At 39.6% G+C, this 24,034-nt stretch overlaps 1 protein-coding gene and 1 long non-coding RNA gene across 2 annotated transcripts in view; one reads left to right on the forward strand and one right to left on the reverse strand.

The window, feature by feature from the left end:
* The window catches only part of fut8b (fucosyltransferase 8b (alpha (1,6) fucosyltransferase)), a 101,037-nt gene that overhangs the window by 53,169 nt on the left and 23,834 nt on the right, over positions 1-24,034 (reverse strand). The window lies entirely within an intron of this gene.
* Positions 801-16,037, forward strand: LOC148407221 (uncharacterized). The gene is made up of 3 exons (XR_015863797.1): positions 801-982; positions 14,630-14,753; positions 15,616-16,037. It is a non-coding gene; the product is annotated as an uncharacterized LOC148407221 (long non-coding RNA).

Genomic DNA, 24,034 nt, shown 5'->3' on the forward strand with positions numbered 1-24,034 from the left:
TTACGTATTCGGAACATGGTGTCGAACTCATTTTTATAATGGGTCACGTTGTAGTTTCTGTGGGATTGCCATTGTGACTGTCAAGTAAGGCTGTACGATTATGGCCAAAATATTAATCACGATTATTTTGGTCAATATTGAAATCATGATTATTAATCACGATTATTCATCATGTTTGGTCAAACATGTCTCTTTATTGCCCTTTTTTAAACAAGCAGTATATAAACAAAGCTTCAAAGCCTGATAATTACAAATAATAATAATAAACTGAAGCCTTAATAATAATAAAAATGAAGCCTTAGACTACTTAGAAACAAACACATTATTGACTTTTAAGCAAATTTGAATCAAATTAACAATCAAAATCTCATTTTCGGTCATTTCAAACTGAATTTATAACAATTTTTTGCCAGTTTTACAAAATGGTTCTCAATTGACAGCTAGCATGGTATATATTAGGAATAAGATGAGAAACAATGCCATTTCACACTGGTAAATATACTAAGGTGAGAAAAGCATCTGCTTTTGTCATGCAAACATGTGGGAAACATTGCCCCCTCGTGGTAGGATGACAAAGTGCTTGATTTGACATGAACTGTACGTAAGGTAGACGGCTTTTTAAATGTTAACATCGCCGAGGATCATCTTAAGTAATCGTGGCAGCCAATATCGCGATCAAAATTCGATTAACTCTCAAGTCAAATAAATGTACACATTTTGAAATCACAGGCTGTTAAAAACTGTTCAAAAGGAGAATTGGTAAGAAAAACGAGTAAAAGTTGAAGAAAACTCTGGAAATGGAGTGCGCGTTGAATGAACCTTTATGATGCAATGACTTTGATGCAATGGCTTGAGCGTAGATGACTTTGACAGTAGCGTACTGCGCAGTGCACACTACTTGTTGGAATGCCATGCGAAGAGAAACTTGAACAGCAACGTGCGTTTCTTCTTCTTGCCATATTGGCGGCACAGTATAAGAAGGGTAAGTCCAATTGATATCTTTAAAATAACCCAAACTGAAGATTTAGTAAATAATGTTAAATAAATTACACAAAAAGGAGCTGACCCAACACTAAATAGAAAAAATAACCCAAAAAGTCAGATCTATCTCTTTTGGACCCAATTTGGATTATTTTTGAGACAACCATTCTGCAAGTTCCCCATCAACATATTTGCTTTCCTCGAACGTCACTTCACAGAAATCAGAAGTTGTTCACGAGTACCGACCGCTGTTGTGGCTGACCATGGCCGACAAGTACCGCTGCTCTTATAGCATGCGGGCCTGGGATTGTGCTGAGCTGGGTTTTTATTATGGAAAATAAGAGCTGCGAGAGGGTCGCGCTCCAGCAGCTAATACACGAGTGGGACTTAACAAAAAGGCAGGCCTTTTCACTGTGTTTGAACGCCATAATGAGCTTTATGTTCAGAACACTAAAACCTCTAAATATAAAACCACTGGACGAGGCACACAACCACAATCAAAGAGAATATTAAGATAATACCTAGAGCAATTTCTACTTGAACGTTTTATGAATAAAAGTAGGATACCAGACTGATACCAGCATGAGGTCTTCACTCGAGCAATCATGGTTTTGGTATCTATATATTTGAGGATTCTATCATCAGCCGTTGTGCGTACCTAATACTTGAAAATAATAATTTTGCCATTTTGCAAAACACAGCTTTTAAAACTGAAAGTACACTGTAATAACATGTGTTACTGTTACTTAAAATGATCAAAGTTTAAAATGATAAAAGTTTACTTTGAATATATATAGCTATAGATATTAACTCAGTGCAATGGACGAGAATTCTCATCTTTTAAAACACTTACGTTGTGTGCCAATGTCGAGAATTCTCGTCAAATATGCTATTTATATTATTTTTTAGAAAGGGTAGCTGACACCCTTGACTAGAGCTTATTTTAATATTCGGCCAGTGTAGTGATGAACTGTGACCACTGGATGGCAATGTTGCTCACTCCCAACACGCAAGGACCTGGGGGCAGGGGGTCATCAAAGACGACCTGTATTCAGTGGTGCAAGTGAATCCAGCACGCGAGTCAACTTGCACCAGAGGTCATCTATCACCAAGGCTCGGCTCTGTAGGCAATAAGCGACGAGATGAGGTCCGCCGCTGAATTATGCATGGAGCTCAGCTGAGGACAGCTTCTATTACACTCACATGGCCGCTCCACTTCGGGTATGGGAGCTTCAGCTCCAGCATGAATATACTGTATGTTTCACCCCTTATGTATTTCAATGTAACATAATATATTCCCGCGTGTTGAGGTGGGGACGTATACGATTGTGTGCAGGAATGCAGCAATTCCACTTTTTGCAGACTCAATACGATTACAAGCAATAAATGCCAATAACCATCGTATTATGATCGTAATGAAAGTGTGTACAGAGGACACCCGGGTTATGGCGTCGTCATTTGTTCATAAAAGAAGCTTTATGTTCAGTAGGCAAATCAAATTCATGATTGTAAAAAGCTAGATTTTCCTCCATATTGGAATGGTTCAGCCCAACTTGTCATGAGCCACCTCTCGTTACCTGTCAATGATTTGATGATCCCAAAAGAGGATAATTTAAGTTGAATATTTTTCTGTGGACAAATATGTATTTATAATTATTTCTCATTGAGAATAGGTCTGACACTTTATGTTGATTGTTTTTTGTGGACAAATATTTATTAATAATTATGTGAGTTATTTATTTTGTGAACAGATCTCCCCTGTAACCCCAAAACAGGACACTTTATTTTTAAAATTATTCTGTGAACAAATTTATATATATTTTGTTTTGAAAACAGGTCTGACACTTTATGTTTATTTTTTGTAGAAAAATATTTATTATTGATGAGATATTTATTTTTGATAACAGATTTCTTTTGCGATCCAAAAGAGGACACGTAGGAATAATTATTTCTTTGTGGAAGTTTTAAAGTGTCGAAAAGAATAAATCAGACACTAATTAATGCTTTAAGGGTTTTTCTTTTTTTCTTTTTACCCCCAAATACTTGCACTGGTTAAGGGGTACTTGGCTGGAAAGATATTTCACAGGGGGTAAATCACTGAAAAAAGATTGCGACCCACTGCTTCAGGTCATAGACGTTAACACTGTGACAGCAAATTAGAGAAATGATGCCTCCTGCATATTAGAGTATTTTATAGCTGCCGACCAAAAATAGGCAAAACGTTAACGCTTGGGCTAAAACCTAATTAAATCTCAACTCATAAAAAGTCGCCTGCAAGGCGACAACCACCCCCTTATCAGCAAAGTCTGAACTAAACATGAACTAACAATGACAGAGAAGGTGGCCACTATCAGATAAAGGTGTTGCACAACCTCAAATAGTCGCTGAGCGATTTGGCGTGGAAAAGCGCTGCAATTTAGCAGCAGCTGTTGCCGCCACACTTTGCCCACAAATAAACTCTAAGCAGCTTTACTGGCTATTTTCTTGGCCTGGCGAGTGCTTTATAACACATTTTCAGCCTTTTCCTCGGGGACGGATGTGAAACAGTCCGAGTTAACACACATAAGAAAGCGCGCGAATTGGTGTCTGGCATTAAACGATTCATCAAAATATGATTGAAATGTGACAAAGTGCAAAATCCAAATCGCTAGAACTGCAGTTTTATGATTAAGGTCAAACGTGTCAGAATAAAACATGATAAATAAAACTCTGGGGCACAACAGATTTGCCGCTGCCTGCAAATCATTGAGCCAGATGCTACGTGTTTGGTACAGACCTCAGCAAAAAGGGCATATTTTATTCTACACAAACCTTAAATCTCCTATTGCTTGTAAAAAAATGAAAAATCAAAGCACTTAGAGTGTGTAGAACACCATCAGGGCTTCAAGATTTATCACTTGCAAAACAATGTGAGCCATCTACTAGGATTTAAAGCGGGGTAAACATACATTCCCAACAAGGTCAGCGAAAGACCAATGCGAGGACAGCCATATTTTTATTTTTATATTTTTACACGGGTAATTTATATATTTCTGTAGTTGTGAATTCAATGGTAGTTTATGTTTGACGATTGACTCTCAGTGCCATGAACGAGAATGTCCGTCTTTCAAAACAACAATAAGTATAAATAATAAAATTCTTGTCAAATATGTTTTTTTATGGAGGGTAGCTGACACCCTTGACTAATGCTTATAATGACTCATATAGGTGTAATGGACACAAATCGTTGTTGGGCGTTTTTGGGTGAATGGTTATTGATCCCTGTGTGACCCGCAATTGGCTGTCAACCAGTTCGGGGGTGTCCCCAACTTCCCGAAGACGGCTGATAAGCCTGTGACCCTACTGCGCATTAGCAGCAATAGAAAATGGTAGATGGAGGGATACATAAGGAACAGAAGGCTCCAAATGGGCCCCTGGACACCCCTGCATCATGCCAAAAAAAATCCACAGTTTATTTTACTGAAAACTGGGGCAGGCAAGCCCAAGAAAATAAAAATGTAATAAAATACTGATATTTTCCAAGTGTAAGGAAATGATGAGAGACAAGTGTCTTCAGAGTGACACCCCAGTGTCCTGACGTCTGCAAGACAGGTAATTGCGCCTGTTGTTTAATAGCCTGACCTAGAATAACAGCCGTGGGCATTGTTAGCATCATAATGTCAATTTTGTCTTCTATTATCTTAATTGCTAGCAGGGGAATTCTGTGTACATGAGTGAAAAGTAAACAACAAAAAGCAGTAAGGGGAAACAAGCCCGAGACGAGCGATTCTCAACCTTTTTTCCTTTTGGAAAAATTGGCAATTTCAAATGAGAAAATTTGTTATTCGAATTGACTACATGAAAACAAAATATATTTTCTGAAATTTCTTGCTCTTTTTAATCGTGTGCCTCCATTTTGAAATTTTAAAGTTTCAAATCACAAATAGATACAATTTACAAGCCATCCCAAACTATGAAAACTGAAATGCATACCATTGGAAAATTTGCCATGAATGAAAAGATGTGAGGATGTATAAAAAAAGCTTTTTTAAAATTTGAAAAATGGCGGAAATGTACCTAAAACGACATTGTCTGATTAGGAATTAAAAACGTTTGACAAAATGAGATGGGCTAATGTCAACCCTGTGCAATTTTTGACACCCAAGTACCCACTAAGGGTTTCTGATTGGATGGGGTGTTGGGCTTAAAACTGCGTGATTTCTGTCTGTGGTATCAAAACTTCGAAAGTGTGGTCAACCTGTGCCCGTTTTTTTTTCGTCATTAATAATGAAAGTCTCTAAAAACTCTAAAAAAATGGAAATTCGCCAAATTCTCCTCATCCGCGTTTCATATACAAAAGTTTTACCTCAAGCAAGCAGCTCTCGCATTTGTTTACTGGGGGTGTACTGCTCACCTGCTATGCGTCTGATGCAAAATCACACAGTTCCAGGTTGGAATGAGATCCAGGTCGTAGCAGGGATGAAGAAAATGCACTCCTGCTTTTCTTTATACACTGCCAGGCATCATCTTTGTTTTTTTTCTTTTTTTCATTTTTTGCTTTGACTTGTGTCGTAGGCGCTGCATGTTTGTAGCAAAAATGTGAGGCTAGTTGTTATCTTCAGATTCATTTTTTTAAATAAAGTTGTCTACAGCTGCTTAGCGGCTTGGCATTCTAGGAAATTAATTTGGCGTTTGTGTGTGGAGGCACAATATAAATATTTGTCCACAGAAAAAAATTAAATATAAAGCATCCTCTTTTGGGATAACACACAAAAAAAATATTCACTTATTAATAGATATTTGTACACAAAAAATTATCGATATAAAGACTTGTTTTTAAAAAGAAATAATTATAAATAAATATCCACGGAAAAATATTCAATTTAAAGTATCCTCTTTTGGGATCGTAGGAGAGATGAGTTCCCAAAAAGAAATCATTAACTTGACAGGTAACGAGAGGTGGCACGTGACAAGTTGGGTTGAAACATCCTAGTGTCTGAATTTTTAAAATAATGAAATTGAATAATTAAGGCGGCACAAGCTGAGCCTTACCGGTACTAACATCTAAATTGTCAAATCAAGTACTTTGTCATCCTACCACTAGAGGGCGATGTTTCCCACTTGTTTGCATGACAAAAACTTTTCTCACCCTAAAATATTAGTTACCAGTTTGAAATGGCTTTGAGTTTCTCACCTAATTAATAATATATACAGTGCCAGCTGTCAATTGAGACCCATTTTGAAAAATCCAATTTATGTAACTTGTAAATATTAAACCTTGAAGCCTTATTTATATACTGCTTGTTTCAAAAAAGGGGGCACTAAATAGACATGTTTAACCAAACATGATGATTAATCCTGATTAATAATCATGATTTCAATATTAAACAAAATAATCGTGATTATTATTTTTACCCTTACCCCACCGGTTTAGACTATCGGCCGGTAACAGGTTAATAAAACTAACTTTTGCGGTTTTTTGCTCCGCTGCGCGGTTGCCGTCACCCTCTACGCAGAGGCCCAAGTGAAGTTCTACTTCCTAGCTACAGTTCGGCATCGACTACGGGAGCAAAATAAGCGGCCTCGCCTCCAAGGTTTTCACAGTGGAGAATTTGCTGACAGAGACAGACACGCACACGTAGAGCCATAAAAATTACACGCATCAAATTAGTGGGGGGCAAGCTGGTGGTAATGGTTTATGCAAACAAGTTTCTAATTAGAACAGGGAGACATATGATTAGCAGTAAAATTTAAAAAAGCATCAATCATTCTTGTCTTTTATGACTTTTTACGTCCAAATAAAAAATGTGGGCCCGAGCAACGGCCTCACCTGCCAGACTAAGATGCCTCATGATGAGTGAAGGTGGATCCCGGCGCCGAGACGTGTCAAGGTCGGCATTTTAAATTCGCTGTGTCAGTGAGGGTGATGAACTGGCTCCGCGTCGGGGCGGGTGTGTGTTTGCGATACACGGGGAGAGAAAGGAGTCTATTGCTTTCGGGCAGCTGCTGAGGAGAATTTATAGGGCGGCGGCGGCGCCGTTCAAAAAATGATCATTTATTTCAGAGTTGAGGAACACAATTTTTGAGGAAAGCCAATATCGCGAAGAACCTTGGCCGTCATTATCGCGTGGAAAGGTCTGGGTTATCCATCTACCTTTGGCTAGACTACACACAAACCACGCTTAGGTTCCTGCCAGTTCTGCTCCCTGGCCCTTTGGAATGAATCCCGATGACGGCTGACCTTTAGCGGCCCGGGGCGCATGGGATGAGCTTGTGAGGTGAGGGCGGGCTTGTCGTAACCTTCCCTGAGTCGTCTGGACATGCTTAATGGGTGATGGAATACACCAGAGGACGGGGCCAAAAAATGGCAATAAACAGCCATAGAGGAATGAAAAGAAGCGAAATCTTAATTTTGGCCGATGGGTGTTTCAGAATCTATATTTGTAGTGGAATCATTCTATTTTGGAGTATTCGAGATATCAGGGCGACTGCTGTTTGGTTGCAAACCAGCAAAAGGTGTGTTAACTTCTTGATTTCAAGTATTGAGTCTACACTTCTAGCTTTTAATTGAATTAATGATGATTTTATGAATTATGGCACGATTTTGTTTATTTATGCACAAACTCTACAAATAAACTTGCCTTACTGACTAATGCTCGATATATGGCATGAAAACAAGAGTTGAGAACATTTCAACAAAAAATCAAATAGAATCAAACAGATGACACAGCAGCCACTGATAAAAATCTTCTAAAGTTATATATTTCTAATATAACATTGAATGTTATCACTTGGACCCTTTAAAATGATACAGAATGCAATGAGCAGGAAGTATGAGTTTGTACCTTTTTGAGGGCAAGTATCGTGGTCTATGGGATATACAGTCCCAGTGTTATTTCTTGCTGGAAATGGAAGAGGGAAATTCCAAACAAAGTATCTTACAAAAAAGTAATACATGCCATCAATTTTCATCAATTCGATTCCATCCATTCCAGATCGTCGACAATTATTGAATTCGTTATTATACGAGTCTCCAGTCAACACAATTGAAAATGTAGTTGCCTCCAATCCCTTTGACCAACTCTCAAGTTAACAGTGACGAAAAACAGTGCGCTCTGCTGCCTCTCCAGCAATAAGCTCCCAATAAAACTCTCAGCTTAGCCAAGCCCTTTAAACGCTCTCTTTTTCACCTCGCTCATCTTCTATCCCAGAATTTACGATGAGCGGTTGACTCCCATTATACCCTGGCAGAGAGAGAGAAAAAAAAAAATCCCCTTCGAATACGAGCCAAGGTGGTCTCTTGCGTTCTTTCTTTGACAGAAATGAAGGCAGAAGGTGGTAGACGTGGAATATAGAGGGAGGCGAACGGTATGAGGAAAAAAAAAAAGGGTCAAAATAAAGAGAGTGTTGTAGGTAAAGTGGGAGTCGGGGCGGTAGTAATTGGAAGAAAGATGGTGGCTGTAGAAAGCAAGGCAGCAGGGGGGGGGGACGGGTGAAGAGTGTTCCCTGAGGGATCCAAGTCCTGACTAATACAGAGAAGCACTTTTATACAGAGCAGTAACACACAGCGCCCACCGATTCATCACTTTCTGCTACATTACCTCAACTCTTTGTCTTTGAACCTCTGCGCCTTTGCCCCGTGACCTCAAAATCCCCGCAGCGCAAAGTGACATATCCATTTATTTTACGCTCACTCTTAAAATCTTGCTTTTTCCAAGCCGGGAAAAATATCCAGATGTAAACAGCATAGCCCTCCTTACATCAACCTTTTCATAGGACAGCAATATATTACCGTATTTTACGTACCATGGGTACGCTGTAATATTAGGCGGGGTTTGGATTATGGGGTCTATTTCTGGACTTCACCCAAACATAGGACGCGCTTAGGTATAGGCAGATATTACTTTTTGATGTGTGATCAATGATATTATATTTTTTTCCAATGAACACAATTTATTTATTTAAACAATGGCTGTTTCAAACGTTTGGGCTGTTTAGACTATCGGCTGAAAGTGGCCGCTACATTAACATTCTCCTTTTTTTAAATTGTTCTGAGCAGATCGCATTGACCCATCAATTTTTTTGTCAGCTAGGGTTAGAGTCCTCCTTACCCCCAATGCATGGCAACAGGGTAAAAATTTCATAAATAAATAATCGCCAGCTAATTACTTCAGAGGCAGCTTTTAGTCAATTCTGCAAGCACTAGTGATAGCGTATCATTAATCCTATTATTGTAAAACTGTCGCGTTTTCACGAATGTCCATTGTATGTCGCTCGATTAGCAGGAAATGGTCCATCAGTCAAGCAGAGGGCTTACAAATCGCACAAAATAAGATTTGGACAGATTTTGGGACTCACATGGCGTGCCGGATTGTAGGGCGCAATGTCGACTTCTAAGAAAATCGAAGGCTTTTATTCTCGCCTTATTGTACGGGAAATATGGTATTTGAAATCCTTACATGAGATATTTGTCATTTCCAAGGTGAGAAGTCGCCGACTCCTTTCCTTCACCCCTTCTCCACATGCTCCAATTTCTTCACACGTGTTCACGGGAGATGAGATTGAGGCTCAAAAATGCCCAAAGGTGCATCTCTCTGTTTTCATACTCTGGTGAACTGGCGACAGCTATGAATAAATATAAATGGAGACTGGGAAATAAATAATTGAGGCACCGAGATGGGGGCCTTTGTAGCCGCGCACCTGCCTTGACGGCACCTTTGCAGCTGTGCTGCTGTTGTCCCCTCACTTCTGCTTGATTCCACTCATTGGTTCACTCAGCATTAGATTTTTGTGAAGCCTTGATTTTTTTTTTTTAATCCAGACCCACTGGGAAATGTCAAGAAAAGATTTCCGTAAGCTCGTGCTATTTAATTGCTGCACTTTGGGCCAGGGTGGTTTGGAAATGTTCTCTAAATGATGAGATATTACTTAGCATACTTAGCTGTTGGGATTCAGTGGATCATGGGGAGAGAAAAAAAAAAAGGTGGGCTAGATTTTATATTTATAAAATAATGTAACTATAATTATTATGAATTTTTGTCCGGGCAGTACATTAGTTTTTAGGGATCAATTTTATAGTATTAGTTTTATCATATTTACTGTATGATTTTGTTCATTTTTTCATTTACTGTACATCTGTATTAGTTTTTCATTTTTGTTTATTATTGTGTGTTTTTTTTCCATTTGTTTTTGTCTTTATTTAGTAGTTTTTTGTTGTTTTGAGGTTTGTTGTTTTAAGGCTGAAAAATGTGAAACGGGGAATGCCGTGTAATGAAATCAATCAACAAACACTAAAACGTAAACATTTTAAAATGGATAATAGAAAAAAAGCAGTAAAAACTGCTGTAAAAAATGTATTTCAAAATAAGTCAACATTTTCTGGACTATAAACCGCTTATTCAATTTAGACATCATTTTTATATTTTTAACAATAGATTTTTAAAACTTTTAGAGCAAAGTTGTTGATCCAAATTTTTTCTGTTCCATTTCATAGTTGTTCCTTGAATTGACACCTTGAACAGATGCACACATTTGCTTTACTGATAGATCGCCTCCTGGTAGCTAGCAAGTCCAAAACTAAAAAAAGATGAGCCACACTGGGCTGACTATAAGCCGCAGGTCTCAAAGCACGAGAAAAAAGTTGCGATTTATAAATACGGTAACGGAAAATCGACAACTACAATATTATAAGCGAAAAATTGCTAGTATTTATTGTCCAAAGTCCAAAGCGCATGCCTCATAACTTAACAGCATGTTGACAGAACGCCTAGAACGCCTTGTGCTGGTCATAATGCAGTTTTGTGCTTGGGGTCTTCGCATTTGTTCGCTTGACTTCTCCATTTTTCCCCACGCAGCTTCCACTTGATTTCTCCCTCTACTCGAATGTGACGGCTCTGTAGGTTGTTTTGTAGATATTGTAGGAATTGTGTAAGGGTTGATGTATGAGGCCTTATGTGGAAGTGCTATTACTCTGCAACATGCAGTGGCAGCTGCCATAATCTCTTTTGACCGCTTCAATAAAAGTTTAATCTGTTGTGGCAAAAGAGTCCCGTCAGCAGACCAAAAGGGTTTTCGGCTTTGCTGGAGGGACGTGATCATCACCCACTTCTACCCAGTGAGGGCATCTGACACAATCTTCTGTGCAGACACCCTTGGATGGACTGGATGTTATGTTCTTGCAAAAAAAATTAATTAAAAAAAAAAAAAATCTTTCTTTTTGATGTGGGTAAAACCAATGCTTTATTAGTACTAAAATACTTAAGAAAAATACAGGAAAGTGTATAGATAATTGATTAATTTTATTTTAGTGCCTTGAGGGGAAAAAAAGGCAAGATTAATGCGACCCCAGGAAAAAAAGCTTTGTTTTTGTCATGTGAAATGTGATTGCCATAAAATAAGAATGTTCATCTTTTTTTTCCAGGCACTTTAAAGCACTTGGTTATTTTTCAGTTTTAGACTTAAGCTGTAACCCATCTACACACTGTAAAAAATAAGTTGTTGAAAGTTGATTTTCTTTTTATGGAGAGGCGCTTGATTAATTCTTACCTAATATAAGCCAATTGAGCATTGTAGTGACAACTGTGAACAATGGATGGCGGCGTTTCCACACTTATAACACAGCTATTATCTACATGCAATTCAAAGTAAGAAATGGAAATCAATCTTTTATATTATAGCACCCATATTAACATAGACATAGCACACAATATTCTGTTGGCCTTGAAAGGTGAGTAAATATGCTAGAAATTTCTCTTCCCGTAAACAACTGTAACCATTTGAGACAATTACAACTAAATTGATTCACCCAAGATCATTTCTTCTTGAGAAACTTCACTCATCCAGAACAGCATTGGTTAAATTAGATATCCCTCAACACCTGATGGTTATTTATGGTCACAGTTTAAAAAAATAAAAATAAATAAGGAACACGGGCCTAAGAGTTACTGTTCTCACAAAGTTAGAAGCTTAGAATTGTCTCAAACGTCTTGGGGAGTTGAAGAATGAAGATGGAAAGGGAAGGAGAGGGTCTTGCCCAAGTCCTAATCGATTAATCAATGAAGAGGTACACGCCAAGACTTCCATATAGAGTTGGCGTATGTGTGTGTTCTGTTGGTTGTCCTTATGCAGCAGGTGCTGACAGTAGTCTAGACAGCGTAGTCCATCAATCTTCCCCTGGGCTGCTGCTTGTTCAGCACCCTTTTGCATTTCCTCCTCCGTACTCCGGCTAGCCAACCCAACTCTTGAGTGAGTAACCAAGTGACAGGAACACTTGTCAGGTGTCTACTCGAAACTAAATGACCCACGTCTTGTCAGGATTCTGCCCAGGAGACGGCAACTACATAACCATATGCACCAAGTAAACAAAAGGAGGTACATTTAAACGCTGATTTTTTTTGGGACTATTCAACGCCCACTTTGGGGTTCGGTGCCAGTTTCTGGACACTTAAAATCAGGTATGCCTTAGATATGGAGCCTGGCTTTATCAGCAGGTATGATACATGCTTTAATTTATGGTTTAGAGAGTTGATTAATTGATACAATTTCAACAAAGATAAAAAGCATCAATAGTTCTGGGAAACTATAACCCATTTATGATAGAGAAGTCTGGAATTGCTAATATTGGACATTTTGGATGTAGGTCAATCTGATACAGTGGTACTTCTACTTAGGAAACTAATTCGCTCTGGAAGTCATTTCATCACGTGAATCTTTCATAAGTGGAGCCGCTTTTTACATGTAAATAGGCTAATCCGTTCCAAGCCCGCCGAAATGCTCCTGACCCTCTAAATGAATAATACTAAATTATAAAAATGCATCAAAAACGGTAACAAATATATATTAGAATTACATAAGTGCACAATAATAAAAACTATATCATGCAATGGTCCGAAATATAGAGCCAAATGATTATGTATCTCATTATCTCAATAGACACAAAATATCACTAATCAGGCGCACCGTACAAAAGATTACCTTCATCTCATGTAATGGTGCTTTGCGCCAGTCTAGAAATCATACGAGCAAAAATACAATAGGCCTGGGTAAATATTTATCTTTAGATATATAATTTTTTAACAATAATGTGAGGTAATGCACTTTATAACCCCTTTTGACCGGATTAGCTGTAAACAGGGAAATTTCTGCTTATTGAGACTGTGCCATAACTATGATTGGCCTTATAGTCTTAAAAATACAGTAGCTGGATGTTATAACATGTGAAAAATACTTTCTTGAAATGGTGAGATATTTGAGATTTTTCATTCCCAGTAACGTCATAACTCATTTGATATTTCGAATGAGAGACTCGCAGCAGTTCTCGACGTCACCGCTGACATGAAGGTTCCCTTTGATGGTTTAGCGTTTTCGCATGGTCACTGGAGATAACCGAGAGAAGAATGCTCCCGAACACTGGAATGTTATCGTCGTCGAGGATCTTCAAGAGGCGGTTTATCATCATTTGCAGAAGCTTTTGCAGGGTGGCGGCATAAACAACGCGCTGGCCCTCTGGGAGAAGATGCAAATAGCCAACAAAAGCAGCAGAAGTCCAGAAAGTGCGCTAATTACACCACGTTGCGTTTTAACAAACTAAAACTTTTTTCTCCCGGTCCGGAGACGGGTTCTCCGCTTTGTCGTTGGTGTATATCAAACGCTACGCGCGGCCCGGTTCCAGTCAAGTCAAGTAGTGCTGCATCAGCCGGGCGTGCATCAATAGTCTGGATGAAAGATGGCTCCTCTAAAGAGCACAACGGGGTGGGGGTGGCTGAGCAGACGAGAGGTAATGTGGGCGGACTTGGCAGGCGACCGAGGCCGCGTTGGGAGTGTGCCTGCTCGCCACTGCTGCAGATGTTGTTTGCGAGTCTTCGCACAACATTACACTCGGAGTCATGCGTCTCGGAATGAGGGAGGGGATCGTGAAATAATCATAGGACTCCTGACGGCGCACGCCACGTGATGCATTTTGATGCCAGCTAAGGAAAACCCGTCCCGTCTAGTCTGGCTGGTAGATATTTTCCAGAAATGCAAGCTATCAATACTCGTCAAGCTGAGGAATGAAACGCTTCCTCAAAAGCAAATCCATCCCTCAGGCAGCATTAATGTTGATTTAGCAAACCGAGGCATGGTTCAAATAAAAAGTCCCGAAATAAGCCTGCTAAGCACCAGTCCGTGGACGAGGGCATGGCCCATTAAATCAGCCCATCCCCCCCAAATTTAAATAATTTTGCGGACCGTACACGTCAACCTCTTCAAAACCTCGACCCCGTCGTTTACTTTCGAGGGGTTGTATTAGTGCGGCTGGTTTATATGTGAGAGCGGTGGTTCTCAACCTTTTTTCAGTTAAATATCTTCACAAAATTAGGAATAAATGCAATGTGTGCAATATGAAAAGTGTGTGCACAAGGGTTAAATAAACATAAAAAAACATATTTTTTTTTTTTTTTAATTTGCCTTTCCTGTTAATATGGTAACTGTTAAAATGTTATGTTATATGTATTATTTTTTCTTTTTTCTCCGTTCCAATGCTTGAAAACTGCCTCTACCTCCACCGCAGTTGCTGGAATATTTCTCAAAAAAACAGACCTTATTTTATTTTTAATTTATTGCCAATGTTGTTACTATGGTATCTGTTAAATGTTATGTTATATGTAGGTTTTTTTTTTTTTTTTCTCAGGTCCAATGCTTGAAAACTGCCTCTACCTCCACCGCAGTTGCTGGAATATTTCTAGTCCTGTCCACGACACACAACAAAGATTGGCGACCACTGCTCTAGATTCTTTCCCTGATGTATATTATTGGTAATGTGCCATCAGAATACCTTCAAATACATATTATGACCCATGCGACAACATGCGATTATTAAGGTATGACACACGCATTCCTGGCAGCGGTGAGAAACAGGCCAATCTATGTTATTGCTTTAGATTGCCTTGTAATCCAAATGGCTGCTGTGTCTGCTGAATTATTGATCTGCTCGCGGAACACCAACACAATAAAGAAGCATGACAAGAGCGCTCCGTCACTGCACGCAGAATATGAATCGAAATAGATCGCAAAGAAATAGATCGAATCATAAATAAATAGGGTGCATCTGGGAACCATTTGGCGCATATGAACATACAAAACGTATAAGGGAAATGGGGATGTAATGCATTGATGTTGTGCATTGCAGAATTCGACAGAAACCTTTGGAAGTTACCCTTCAGATTTTAAGCAAAAATGCAAAAATATTTTTAAAAATTACTGAATTAATTGTTTCAGGAAAACATATGTTCATAAAAAAATTGTCATGTGCCACCTCTCGTTACCTGTCAAGTCATTTATTTTTGTGAAGAGGATTCAAAGTGTGAGAAAAAAGTAGAGGCTCATCATCTAAATTTGAAAATATACGGATGGTATGTTTTCGGTGGTTAGCACATCCACCTCACAGTTCAGGGACCCGAGTTCAAAACCACCTAGCTCCTGTGTGGTTTGCATGTTCTCCCCAAGCCCACGTGGGTTCTCTCCCAAGTGAGTTGGGATAGGCACCAGCAAGCCTGTGACCCTCGCGAGGCTAAGGGCAGTGAAATGGCTGCTCAACAAATAGGCAAGGTTCCAACTCGAGCCTGACTTTATGTTGATAACGGTCTCATTCGGTCTTTGCTTTTTTTTTTTTTTAAGATCTTATCCTTCCAGAGTGTCGTCTGCGGTGTCTGCTTCTGTTCCCCTTCCTGCCTCTGAGCCGAGGAGCGGCAGAAAGGACGGGCCTGCCAGCGGCTTGGCCCGCTTGCCTGGCTCCGCGCAGCCTAGTCATTACTGCTGGCTAACAAGCAAGAGAGCAAGGATGTCTGTGGCTGCACTATCCCTTAACTAACAAAGAGAAAGACCTCACGGGGGACAGTGGCTGGAGCCGTTCGGTGGCGCGGACTCCTGCTGTACCTAAAATGGTGCTCTCTCATTATAATCTTACTCCTGGGGAAGAAAAAAAATAAAAAAAACAGTTAACATGCTGGGTCTTGCATCCTTTTAACTAGGCTTTGTGGGACGACAAAGCGAGGTGGGAAATGCTTTGAATTAACGTCCCATGGTGATTGCCACGTGTGTGCATACAAGGTGGTTCTCTCATAACCGCCGGATGAATTTATTTCCCGTGTGTTATGTTGGTGTCACTAGGATGCTGACAAGTGAGGGGTGCATGAGAGTAGCCTCATCTGATTTGGCAGGATTCTTATGGGTCCGAGAGACACTGAAACAGAACGAGACTCAAAAGTAGGGCTGCAGGATTATGGCCACAATAAAAATCACGATTAATTTGGTTAATACTGAAATTGCGATTATTAATCATGGTTATTCATCATGTTTGGTCAAACATGTCTATTGCCCGAATTTTAAAGAAGCAATATATAAACAATGCTTCAAGGCATGATACTTACAAATTATAATGATAAACCAAAATAAATAAAGTTAATCATATTCTAAACAATTCAAGACATGGCAAAAACTTAGCACACAGGGCAACACCCCCAACTTACATGCCGAGTGCAGGAAAAAGGAAAAAAATGAGGCTAATTTAGAACCAAGCACGTTATTTACTTTTAAGCAAATTTTAATCAAATAGCAGTCAAAATGTTATCTTCACTCATTTCAAACCAAATTTATTCCAATTTTCTTTCAAAAATCAGTCTCAATTGACAGCTAGCACTATATATATATTACATACATTGCCCCCTGGTGGTAGGATGACAAAGTGCTTGATTTGACAAGTAGTGTCGGCTTTTCAAATGGTAATATCGTTGAGGATCAGCTTAATTAATCCTGGCAGCCAATATTGTGATCACGATTAAAATTTGATTAATTGTGAAGCCCTAATATATGTGTATGTATATATATATATATATATATATATATATATATACATATATATGTATATGTATATATATATATATATATGTATATGTATATATATATATATATATATATATATATATATATATATATATATATATATATATATATATATATATATATATATATATATGTATATGTATATATATATATGTATGTATGTATGTATATATGTATGTATATATGTATATGTATGTATGTATATATGTATATATATATATATATATATATATATAATGTTTAAAGCAAGGGCATGATGATAGATCATCTGTTACAGCTCAGAGGCAGATATTTTTTGGAACACAGGTAACAAAATGTAATTTTGCTCTTTGCTGGAGCTCCATGTGGATGGTTCTCTCTATTATTGTTGCCATCCTTCATTTCGTGAATAACATTTCCACCAGTGCAGCTGCGTTCTTGACATTGACCGAAGAAGACTTCACCAAAACCCCGACGTGAGAAAAAGGTGGGGAAAGTAACTCAAGAAATACTCAGGCCACTGTTCCACCGCAGTCCTCACCCATTTTGAGTTGTCTAAAATTTAGGGGATTGCATTTTGGCAGTTTTTTGTTTTTTTTTCCCTACTGGACCCATTATTTCACAACCCACAAACTAATTAGTATGGCAAAGTAGCATTGCAATAAACTATCATGCACCGTGTTGTGCTTTTATTGATTTTCAAATGAGGTGGAGAGTTTGTAGAAGGTGACAGGTGTTGCTATTAAAATGTACTGGAGGATGTTCCCAATAAAATATTAACTGGAGGATGTTCCCAATAAAGCATTAAATTGAGTACTGTAAATCCCCAAATATAAGACATTTTTTTTTCCTAAAAATGAAGCCCAAAAGTATGGGTGTGTCCTATAAACTATTTTAAAGATTAGTGTTTTTTTATTCGGCACCATGTCAGGAAAGTTTATCCGTCAGCCACATAAGATGAGTTTTGATGCACCGATTTGCATTTTTATAACAGCCTTGCTTTTACTTTCAGTAATTACCGTAACCGGACCAGCTAGAGGTAATTACCGTAACCGGACCAGCTAGAGGGCGGAAGTCAGTTGGCCGTTAACAGTTAGTGCCTGATGCAGCTAACGGCAAGCTTGTGTTAGCTTATTTTCAATAACAGAAGCCAGCAGACTAAACCAAAGTCCGAGTCCACCCTTGTTCACACACAGGAATATTGTTAAAACATTGATAAGTAAAGGTGTAAAGGTTGATATGTCTCAGCTGATTCAATAGCAGTTGCAAGGTAGAAAACACGGAAAGGTCCTCCATTTGATTTGTTTTTTTAATTGCGGTCTTTTGGCATATACACATTCATAAAAGTGGCGGAACACAGATGGTGCGCAACTTCAGGTATTTATGACGAAATGAACTCTTGCCAAACTGTTGGTGCGTCCTATACACGCTAACATAGAAAATAACAGAATTTGACACTAAAATGAAGGGTGTGTCCTATATTTGGGGAATTACGGTAATATCCAAGGAAAAGCAACATCTTGGAAGTTTAAACAATCTGTCAGGCTCAATTCTGAGTGTACAGGTGATCCAGGTTAGCTAACAGTAGTTATCCCACGAGCACCCGGGAACATCCCTGCCCTTAATAGAGTCATCTCACGTAGTTGATCTTTTGCGGGTTGCACACAGAGCGTCAGACCCGTCAGGCCCCTGGTAATAGGTCTCATGGGACCTGGGGGCAGGCGGTGATAAGTCTATGCTACGCTGCACAGTTGTAAACTGGCTGGTTTGGTTTCTCTCCTGGGACCGTTTCAACACTTACCTTACTCCCTGTTCAGATGAGATACAGTGCAGTGAATGAACATGGAGCACAGGGATTTGTTTAGGCTTCTAAAATGCACAACAATGGCCAATTACAGTCGTGCCATTATTGAGCATATGCCACTAATATTGTAACGTCGACAACAGTTGTCCATCTGTTACGATGCCCTGTGTTTGAGAGGCGTTTGAAACTGCTTTGATCGATTCACATCTCATGCGTTTAATTTCATTGCCGTAATAATTTCATTGCCGTAATATTTTTGCTCATGATTATCATATCCTTATCATATACCATAATTAGAGCTGTTGACGGAGAAAAGTGTGGCCTGGAACTGTCCCCCAGCTGTTGGATTAGACTATCTGCGGTTGGGCTTTTTGAAATGTCTTGCATTGCGCAATGCTTTGTTGAATTGAATAAAAGCAAACGGGGAATTGAATAAAAGCAAACGGGGACTGCTGAATGCTGACAGCTCTGAAGCGAACACGAGAGTGTGAGCTTAGTTGTCCCTCGCGAGTAAGAAAAGTCAATCTTGGCTGGCCTGAGTTTATTATTTTACAGTATAGCATTTGGCCTTGTCTTAGTCTTCTCCACAGATTTCTCTTGACACATATGACTTGAAGAGCCTTTTTTTGTTTTATTGACTAAAGTACCAACATTTCCAACATTTTGTAGGTCTAGGTAAAATATATGATTGGGGCTGCTTCTGCGTATATTTGTCGGTGCGCAGTTACTGAGCCGTTTTGTTTATAAAATAAGGAAGAAACAATTGACGATTTTGCTGATGATTCTGAGAAAAACGATAAATAATGCTCAAGTGCAAGGTGCGGCGTACAGCATATACTGCATATGCAGGCGTGCGCAGATGTATTAATGCGTGCATGTCTAAGCAGAACTCAGGTTGGTGAAGCTTGGCCGACTCTGGAATGTAAACTAGCCACTGCAGCACTCCTGCCTGGCCGCAGTCGAACATTGGGAAACCGTCATCCGTCGTTTAAACCCCCAACACACACACACACACACACACACACACACACACACACACACACACACACACACTACTGGTCGAATAACATTTTAACAACCCACTCGCAATCAAACGCCCTTCGAAGTTTTGAATGCACCTTTTATTCTCAAGCAGCAGCATGGATTGGAATATAACGCGGCGCCCGTTCGACGGTAATCACTTCACAGCTTTTTGACAGCTGCACAACTCACACAAATGCATTTTATCCTAACAGACAGTGGCTCAAAGCAAGGTTAAACAATTTAATCTGATGACAAATGATTTGATTAGATACGCCAGTGATTAACCTCTTCGTCTATATTTTTGCTACCTGTAACTGTATAACCCCCCCGCCCACGTGCCGCCGTCTTGTTCTATTGTGTCATGAGTGTGTGTGTGTGTGTGTGTGCTGCAGTCCACCGAGGGACACACGATGACGGCTGACTCACCCATTAGCCCAAATTAGAGTCATCCCTCCACCATTCAAGACAGAGCCGACGGCAACTCCACGTCGTCAAAGCCATTATGGAAAACATGCACTAAACTGATTTAACTTTGCAAATACCATTAACCGGTGCCCCGAGATTATAAATATCTCAAGTCCCAATCTGAGGAGGCAAATGGGGAATCGTGTTGAGAAAATCTTGCATCAATGTCAGAGACCACACTGGTCGCCAAAGGCGGAAAAGAACGAAACTTAGCCAAACTAAATGAAGGAATAAAAAAAGAAGAAGAAAAAAATGACAGGGCCACATGGAGCAAAGTGCTCAAGGGAAGATGTCCCCATGTGTTGAGCAAATTTGACATTTAAAAGCACCTAAAATTGATCTAATCAGTTTTGGAAATGGGGTCTGTTACAGTCTGTATGGTCACTAGAAAAAATGGGGGCCATTAAAAAATAATTTAAAAAATATTGTGGGGACCTTGCCATTTTCTCCACTCATTTGTCTATTATGCAAAAGCAACCCTCCCAGCCTCAAAAGCGCCTCTTTCCCATTCTCTTTATCTTGAGGGTTCCTGTCAAATGGAATGGTAACAACAGTTGCCTAGCAACTAAATTTCCACCTTGCAGAAATTTAGTAGATTATCACATTTTTCTCTCACGGTTCATATTTTTGAGAGCAGAAACAAAATATCTTTTGTGATCACGAGTTCACAAATCCATGTGCTGCAGACTTCTCTATAGCTTTCAAATCGAGAGTAAACTGATTTGACTGCACTGCTTCAGAATACTGTTTAATATGAAGGCATAAATACTGAACTAGTTGTCAGTATGGATGGACCCATACCACTTTTTTTAGACCTGGTATAGGATGGTATCTCCACAAGAACAAGTAGAGACTTTGACATAAATTTTCCAGCTTTCAAAGTTTTCTTTTTGCAAGAAAATTAGCAAGCTAGCGCTCAAATGTAAACAAACGGGAGAGGCACTTAATTAGTATTTTAGTTTTATTTTGAAGCGTTGGCTGGCCAACTCACAACGTTTGATGGGTTAGTTTTACTGCCATTCAGCATACTGGGAAGTGTATTCCATTACACTCGTGGCCCAACCAGCCCCCCAAAAAAGCGAAATCTTAACTCATGAGTCATCAAAGGTAACCATTGATTGCATTCAAACGCAACACCAGCGTAACCTTTTCAAGAAAGGAGTGGATCGTTAAATCAACAACTATAATGAGAGATGGAAAATCCTCATCTAAACCTTTCAAGTACGGAACGTCACACTCATTACAATAGTGACCTTTTAGCGTGGCACCTCGTAATTTTAAAGCCCCTGAAGTCGTATGACTTAAAAATTGAACTGAGCGGTGCGCACGGCTCGTCATTAGCGGTTCCAGTATATGTAAAAAGTGTGTATGGTTTATGGTTTGCACACAGTGATAAAAAGCATGAGGTGGGGACACACAATGCCCAAAATGGGGTAACGTTTCATCCAGAGTACAAATTCATTCTGAAGCTGCAGAATATGTCTGAGCACATTTGGCAACTCTACTCGTTTATTTGAAAATCCATTTTCATGCCGATTAGAAATTGAAAGCTTCTGAGAAAAAAAGCATAAAACCCTTTTTTTTTTTTAATTGTTGAAACATTATGTGTCTTGACTGCTATATATTAACTATGCGGTAATAAAAGCTGCAGGGGAACAATTTATCATGGCCACCACAAAAATGTGGTTTCATACACAGAGGAGTCAATACTATAATGCATTTGAATAACAAGTAGAGATGATTATGGAGAGTAATTGTAGTGCGTTAAATGGGAGTTCTTGACTGCATTAGTAGGCCGCAGAGGTAAATCGCAGTGAAGAATTGGGACTAAAGTCTGATATGCCAATATTCATTTCTTCAACTAGAACACCAAAGTATAAAAATCACACAGGTAGGTTTGGAAAGCAAAAAGCAAATACTGCTTAAATTGAGTATTTGTGTAATTGGATAAAAATGAAAAAATACGATTAGAAACACAGATGACCCATCCATCCCGTCATTTTTTGTTCAGAATGGTCGCAGACTTGATGGTGCATATCCCAGCCGTCTTCCCAACCAATCACGGGGCACACAGGGACGAACAACCATCCACGCAGCCAATCACAGCTAAGAACAATTTAGTATGTCCAATACACCTGCCATGCATGTTTTTTGGAGTGTGGGAGGCAGCCAGAGTGCCTGGAGAGAACCCACACAAGCTCGGGGAGAACATGCAAACTCCACACAGCAAGGTGGATTTGAACTCGGGGTCCCTGAACTGTAAGGCGGACGTGCTACCCACTGCATTACCAATTTCTCCATATTTTGTTTTTCAATGAGACAAGTGACATCAGTCAGACACATTTGACTCAGCCCGGTATGTTCATAAGTGATCAGTAGCAACAGCAACCACGTCCAGAAATGTTTAGGTTTGAGTTTCGTCAAACTGCTCCTGAAAAGTAATTTAATTTGTTTAACTAGCGGTGGTGATTATGGAGAGTAATTGTTGGGTTTTTAAAACATTACAGATCTTGTGTGCATTAATAACCCCCAAAGGTAAACCAGATTGAGGAGTTAGGACAAAATGTGTCGTTTTGCCGAATGACTCGATTTGATGTCAGGTGGTATTTTCGCATTTCACTTGCCGTCAATGATACGAAGCAGGATGAGGAAAAGGGAGTCAAATGGCTGACATTTTCCTGAATCAATCTGAATTTCCAAATGCCACGGCGTGAATCGATCAACCGATCGGCCCTCGGTAAAAGGATACGCGTGAGGATTCTGCTCGCTTTGGATACAACAGGAGCGCCAAGACAAACAGGAGAGGCTCACGTTCTCCTAATTATGGCTGCTATTTTAAATCATAACTGAAGCTCATTACGAAGAGTATGTAGGTCTCTTGGGATCATTTGTGAAGTAGAAAGCAAAAGTTCAAATCAGGTGCCGCATTGATCTCCCAACACGATGCCAAGACCAACACAGCTCCAACGATATCTGTCACCAAAGCCCACCTTATGCAAATATTTATCTGCATTCACACTTGACTTAATTTGACAAGAGCGACCTGGTCTGGAATAGCTTTGGATGCAAAATGGTAATTACTCCGAAACCGGGCTGGAATAATGAACTTGTTAGCATGCTCGGCCTCCTGGAATTCATTACGCCGGTCCTGATGGATGGAGCAGAACCTGCTCTGATTTCATTCCGCTGCGCTCGGAGGCAGGGGCCTCCCATTTTTGCCTTAGACGCGTCCAGCTATCAGTCACTTGGCAAGCATCATGTGACTAGACGGACACCATTTGTCACTGTGTCATGAGATCACATGCAGACACTCAGCAGCGAAACATAATCCTTGTGAAATCAGAGCTAAAAGGAAAGACGACAGAAAAAAAAAAAACCTTGAACGACGGCGGATTTGCCACGAGATGAGAGAAGATCATTTTTTTCTTTTTTTTTAATTCAATAAGACCGTGATTTGACTGAAGCCGGATCTATTTTTAAAACAGATAAATGCTCTCCGCGGACCATCTGATTTGTCAGTGTGACCGTTCTGGTGTAATTTACAACGGGGTCTCATGAGACTTTGGGAGACATTCTTTGAAGGTTTGGAAACGCCTTTAAATGGTTTTAAAAAACTTGAATAGTTCAAGGAATGCAAAACATCTAACATCGAAACATCTAATCTGAGGAAGGACGGATGGATGGACGGACAGAAGGGATAAAAAAAGGAAGGAGTGTGGCGGAGTGAAGGAGAGGGGAAGAAAGGAAGGTGGAAGAAGGGTAGGGAGGAAGGGGAGAACAAATGAAAAGAGGGGGAAAGGAAGGGGAAAGGAGGGAGGAGGGAAGGAATGAATGGAGAGAAAATGAGAAAGGAAGGAATGAAGGGAGGGAGGAACAGAGAGAAAAATGAGAAATAAAGAAAGAGAGAAAACGAGAAAGACAGAA

The sequence above is a fragment of the Hippichthys cyanospilos genome, chromosome 20 (genome assembly GCF_059441005.1).
Source record: "Hippichthys cyanospilos isolate Australia breed blue-spotted pipefish chromosome 20, RoL_Hcya_1.0, whole genome shotgun sequence".
Classification (NCBI taxonomy): Eukaryota; Metazoa; Chordata; class Actinopteri; order Syngnathiformes; family Syngnathidae; genus Hippichthys; species Hippichthys cyanospilos.